Here is a 6,000-nt window from a genome sequence, read left to right on the forward strand (position 1 = left end):
AATTTGCTATTTTATCTTTTCCAGGGGCCTTCCAATTGTGAGTAGAATTAATTGCTCGGGTGACTTCATGTTACAAAATTATCACTTCAGGCATTTGTGGTATCATGTTTTATGTGTCTGTTTCTGCTTGTATCCACCGTGAATGCCTGTTATGTTGTACCGGGTTTGACCATATGTTGCTCCAGAAGTGTTCCATGTTGTTATGTTTGGTGGATTGTTTATTTTAATGTGTGTATTATCTAATGTCTGGTAAAATTTCTTTTGGTTTGTGTTGAATGTTTGGTTTTGTTTCCTTCTATTTTCACTTTTTTGTATCTTTTAAGTTGTTTGGCCAATGCTTAGCGGTGGTCTCGCGGTTAAGGCGCTCAGTCCAGAACCGCGTGACTGCTACGGTCACAGGTTCGAATCCTGCCTCGGGCATGGATGTGTGTGATGTCCTTAGGTTAGTTAGGTTTAAGTAGTTCTTAGTTCTAGGGGACTGATGACCACAGATGTTAAGTCCCATAGTGCTCAGAGCCATTTGAACCAAGCCAATGCTTGTAATGTCTGCTTCTTTTCATCTAATTGCTCTATCGCTTCTTGTTTTGAGATTTTACCTAAACTTTTTCGTTTTTTGTCTGATATTTCATTTCTTATAAATTGTGTTATCTGTCCGATGTCTTTTCTCAGTTTTTCTATTCTGATTTGTAGCCTGTGTTGCCATGCTGGTTTTGTGGGTTTCTTCTGTGTGTTGGTTGGTTCTGATCTCTGCTTAGTGTGTGTATTTAGTTGTAACTCTTCCGTAGTTGTATTTTCATTTATTTTGTTTTGTATGATTGTGTTGATAGTTTTTATTGTTGTTTCAACTTGTGGGTTATTTGGTGGTCTATGCAAGAATGATCAATGTCTGTATTTGTGTCTTTGTATTCTATATACGTCAGCTGAAATTTTTGTTCTATATCTAACATGTGTGTCACTTCGTGTTGTATTTGTACTTATTCTGGTGGCTGTCTTAAGATTTCGTTTTCCTCTGATTGTTTAATTGATGCGTGTTGCTCTTTGTTTGTTTGCTTTGGGATGTTTGAGTCCATTACAGTATTTTCTCCTTCTGATTGCACATTATTTTGTTCCAGTATTTGTTGTACTTGTTGTTTGATGTTTTCTAATTCTGACTGGGGTATCCTGTTATTTTTTATTATTACACAGATCTAATCAGCTAATCGTTGTTCTATTAAAAATTTTAATTCTGGGTGTCCGGTAATAAATGTTGTGTTTACTTGTGATCTGTATCCAGTTGTGTTGGTTCCTAAGTTTGTTGCTTGGTAATAACAGAACATGAGGTGTCGGTTAACTTCATCTGACCATCTCATCCTCTTTCTTTGTTTTCCTTCTAGAGTGGTTGCAGGAAGCATGTCCTGCAAAACACCTCTATTTGGATTTAAATCATTTTCCGTGTGGCTAGCAGTGTCGTTACCATTGTGGATGGACATAGGGTTCAAGCGCCGTCCCTGACCATGACAGCACTTGTCAGAGGCTTCATTAGTTCTGTCCTGAACCAGCTAATCACACTAAAAGGGGGGTTAACTCTATTAGTGGTTTGTTTTTTCCATCGCCTTTTACGACTGGCAGAACATACCGGAAGCCTATTCTCTTCCCGGGCCTCCATGGGGTTTATTATTATTATTATTATTTTATTATTATTATTATTTAACAACAAAACCACTGACTGTACTCACAAGCTGTCACACAATAATAGTGAACCTGGAGGTGTTGAAAGACTGGAAAACCCAACCAGTGTACATGGAAAAAAAAAGAGCCTCTACTCTGTGAGGAACAAAAGAAACTTAGATAATTCTGATAAAATAAAATGATTTCAGTCTGGCGTACCATTTGCTTGATCTCCCAACTTGAAATTCTTGGATCCTTTAAAAGGAAGTTCTACTGAAGAAGAAACCTTCTGTGAAACTCCAGGTGCCAAAAGAAAACAATGCAAGTATCCTGCATATCGTGGGTATAAATTCGTTCCTTGCACAAAATGTGGTGATTACCTTTGTTTCGACAAAGACAACAATGCTACTCCAGTTTCCATGAGTAGATGGAAGATTTCTCTTAATGCTCTTACTATTACCAAAATATTGATCAAAATTCAGACATGATGTTACTATAGCAGATTGTGTTTATATATTCACAGAAATGTCAGGATGGTGATACAATAAGCACGCAAGCTAGTTTTCATAAATATTTTAGAAACATAAATAGAAGAACTGATGTTTCTTCATGTTGTATTGTGTGCATTATTGACTGGTAACTGTATGTTTGCAATGGAGAGTGAAGCTTTGACAATGCCAGCCACTCGTGCTGGTGAAACGTCAGTAATATCATCAGACGAATGTCGGCCAAAGAACCTGAGACAGAAGCCAATAGGCAGTTTGTCAACAAGTGGCCACGAAAGCATTAACAATTTTGAATTTTTTCTTAATTTGTCCCTTGCAATTAATCAACCAAAGACTTCAAAATTAACTTCTTTATAAAAAATAAAAAGTTGTGTATTTCAGAGTTAAGACCAAAATACTGGTTTATCCTCTTATCTTCAATTTAAGCCAGTTGAAAGTTTGTATTGCTGTAAATAAAATGCTGATATCATAGAAACCCACAGGTGAAAAGTGCAAAGGAAATCTGCAGACGTAAAATCCATTAGTAGTTTCTCATATTCGTTGCTATCAATTTGACTGATATGGATGACATAGTGATTAAGTTCTAAGGATTTAACTTACCATCAATGATGGTATAATATTCTTCTGAACAGGACTCTTAATTGCAATTTGGATATTGCTGTTTGAGTTCTCTGTTCTTTTCATATATCAGTTTGGCTGAGTGATTGTATGGTGCTATGAACAGGGCAGTGATCATTTTGTTCCTCCTGAGCTGATTAACTGCTCTACTTAATTGCTGATAAGGAGCTCAACTATAGTGCTTATCCCTCTCCTTCAGATGATACGTTACATGATGACCATAAATGTGTAAGGCTGTTAGAAAACAACATTTATCACATTGGTTACACCTCACTGGAGAACCTCCATCTCACACCCCTCAGATTTAGAGGTAACATGGCCCAGTGGGTAGCCCACCAAAAACAGAACATAGATTGAGCATGAAGAGAGGAGGAAGGTAGACTGATCTGTGAAAAAAGGAGCAAAATAGAAACAGCAAATGGTCCAAACTTAAGATGTACAACATCGACCGACTTTTTTTTGAACAGCAATGGTGTTGTGGTTGTGTGGTCATGGTGTTGGATAGCAAAGAGGGAATACATGTTCAAACCTTCCTCATTCCCCTTTCTTTCACAAAATTATGAGCTCGCCATCTGGTCATTGAAGTGCCTGTTTGCTCTATTCAAATTTATGTATGTGTCATGGTGTAATGTCTGTTTCGCAACAGCGAGGTGTGAAGGACAGATCTCCAGACGTAAGTACCACCTATTTGTTCTACACAAGTACCACATATTATGACTCTTGCATTCTGTTTTGGAAGTTCTGTATACTGGCAACACATAATATGCTGTTGCCTTACAACATGATGGTCGTGACCAAGGTGTCCACCACAGAACAGATATTCTGTCTGGATTCTCCCTCCTGACACCAGTTTCTCAGAACTCTAAGGTGGGACCTGGATTACAACATGTGCTTAGTTCTCACCGCCCATCTGGCCTGAATTTACATTAATTTCTGTGGTCTACCATGTACAATGCAGTTAGGTTTCTGCTCTCTCTCTCTCTCTCTCTCTCTCTCTCTCTCTCTCCCTCTCCCTCTCCCTCTCTCTCAGTAATCTCTATCTCTCTCTCTATTGCTTTTGCTCTATCTTCCACCTTTTAAGTTCTCACATTTGTTTGTCCATCCTTCTGACTGGAGGTTTAAGAGACATTGGCCATTCATTTATCTAATGAAATGGAACACCTACATACATTCTGACGGTGCTATTTATTATATGGCTACCAGTTTTGGTGCTTTGGTACACCATATTCAGGCCTTAACTGACACTGCAGGGTTAACTCCAATCGTATACAAGATTCATCAGTAGCCATCACTTATGAACTGGTTTTCACAGACTACCTGCAACAATGATACTGTCTCTCCAAACATCAACCACCAACTCATGGTTGGAGACACAACATCATTGTTACCGGTAGTCTGTGAAAACCAGTTCACAGATGTTGGCCACTGATGAATCGTGTATACGAACGGAGTTAACCCCTGCAGCATCAGCTAAGGCATGATGATGGTGTACTGAAGCATTGAAACTGGTAGCCATATAGTAAATAACATCACAAGGATGGCTGTAGGTGTTACATTGTAATACATATTTAGGTTCTCATGTTTACAAATCTCATGTGGAGCAAGCACCAACAATGTGTCTTTTCTTCTCATCCCGTTCAGTATGTCTCCCCTGACTTGAGGTTCTGGGTGACTTTTTCATAGCTCTTCCCATTTCCTAATCTCGCGAGTCCTTTTCTTTCACCACACTTCCTTTCCTTTGAACTCTTGTGCCGTGCCAGAAGAAGGAACCATTGGCTCCAAAAGCTTTCTCATTTCCATATCTCTTATAGGTGTTTTTTCCTACTGCTGCTTGGTGAGTACATATTTTTATCCATCCAATTATATCATATTTTCAAACATTGATCATGTTCATTGATATAATACAGATATTGGAGTTACATGGGATTTACCCGTACATTCTTGAGTCCCAGAAGGTGCTAATGAGGTGTTACACAGACTACCAATAACTATTTATTACTATCAGATTCAAGACTTGTCTAATATTAGAGTTATGTGGAATTTACATCCTTGAGTCCAAATATTCAAATAAATTGAACAAGAGTCATTTCAAAGTAAGAAATGTTTGTTTCACAATACATATTTATTGAATATAAAATAAAGGAAAACATATTTGACAACACATTTTGATAGCTTAGCTATTTTTGTAGATAGCCACCATTCAAATTTATCCATTCTTTGTAACACTTCACAAGTTGCCTTCTTTGTCTTCAATTGCTGCCAAATTGTTGAACCAGTCACTAACATTCTCTTTCAGTTTGTTGTGATTTCCATAGTGCTTTCCACCCAAAAGATCCTTCAGTTTCAGAAAAAAAGGTGATACGCTATAAAGCAGATGTCCAACAACTTGCCCCATAAACTGTCAATGTGAATCTATCATCAACGTAGTAGACTGTAGGTAAGCATTATTATGAGGAAGCACAATGCCGCTAGACAAAGTTCATCTGTCAAAAGTGAAGGAACCCACTTTACACAGACTTTTTGATAGCCCACTTCACCACTGGCAGTTTGATAAAGAAGGGAATGTGAGATTTCGGGAAAGCACAAGCTCAACCACTTAGTAGCGAAACCTCCACCCTGTTCCTCAGTTTTGATTGGAGTTCGTCAGTCACAACTGAAGAATGGCCTGATCAGTCTTCATCGTGAATATACATCTGTCTGCAATTAAACATGATGCACCATTTTTGAACTGAAGCTTCACTGGTTACAGTCCATAAGTTTGGTTATCTATCTGTAGATTTCAACAGGGCAGACTTTTTTTTTTTTTTTTTTTTTTTACATTCAGAACCCATGTTGCACCATGAACTTCACACTTGGTGGGATTTTCAATTTTGTGACACATTTTTAAAGTTGCACAGGTAAACAGTAAATGACCATTCCTACTTGCTTTTACTATCAGACTGGCACCTACAGTTATGAAAGTCTACGCCACAGGGGAGAGGTGATTGGGCAGCTCATCAGATCGAAACCTGTTTAGAATGATCCTCATTAAAGAAGGTGCTAATGAGAAATTCCTGTAGTTTGTTTCTAAATATCTGAGAATTTTCAATTTTGTGCCTATTGTCTACTGACAACCTGTCATAGACTTTGCTCCCTAGAAGAAAACTTCATTCTGAACTGTAGGAAGGAATGTATGATCTGTATGAAAATTATTTTCACTGGAAGTATTGTGGTTGTGAATTGATGACTT

This window comes from Schistocerca gregaria, chromosome 4, assembly GCF_023897955.1.
Source record: "Schistocerca gregaria isolate iqSchGreg1 chromosome 4, iqSchGreg1.2, whole genome shotgun sequence".
In the NCBI taxonomy this organism is placed as follows: Eukaryota; Metazoa; Arthropoda; class Insecta; order Orthoptera; family Acrididae; genus Schistocerca; species Schistocerca gregaria.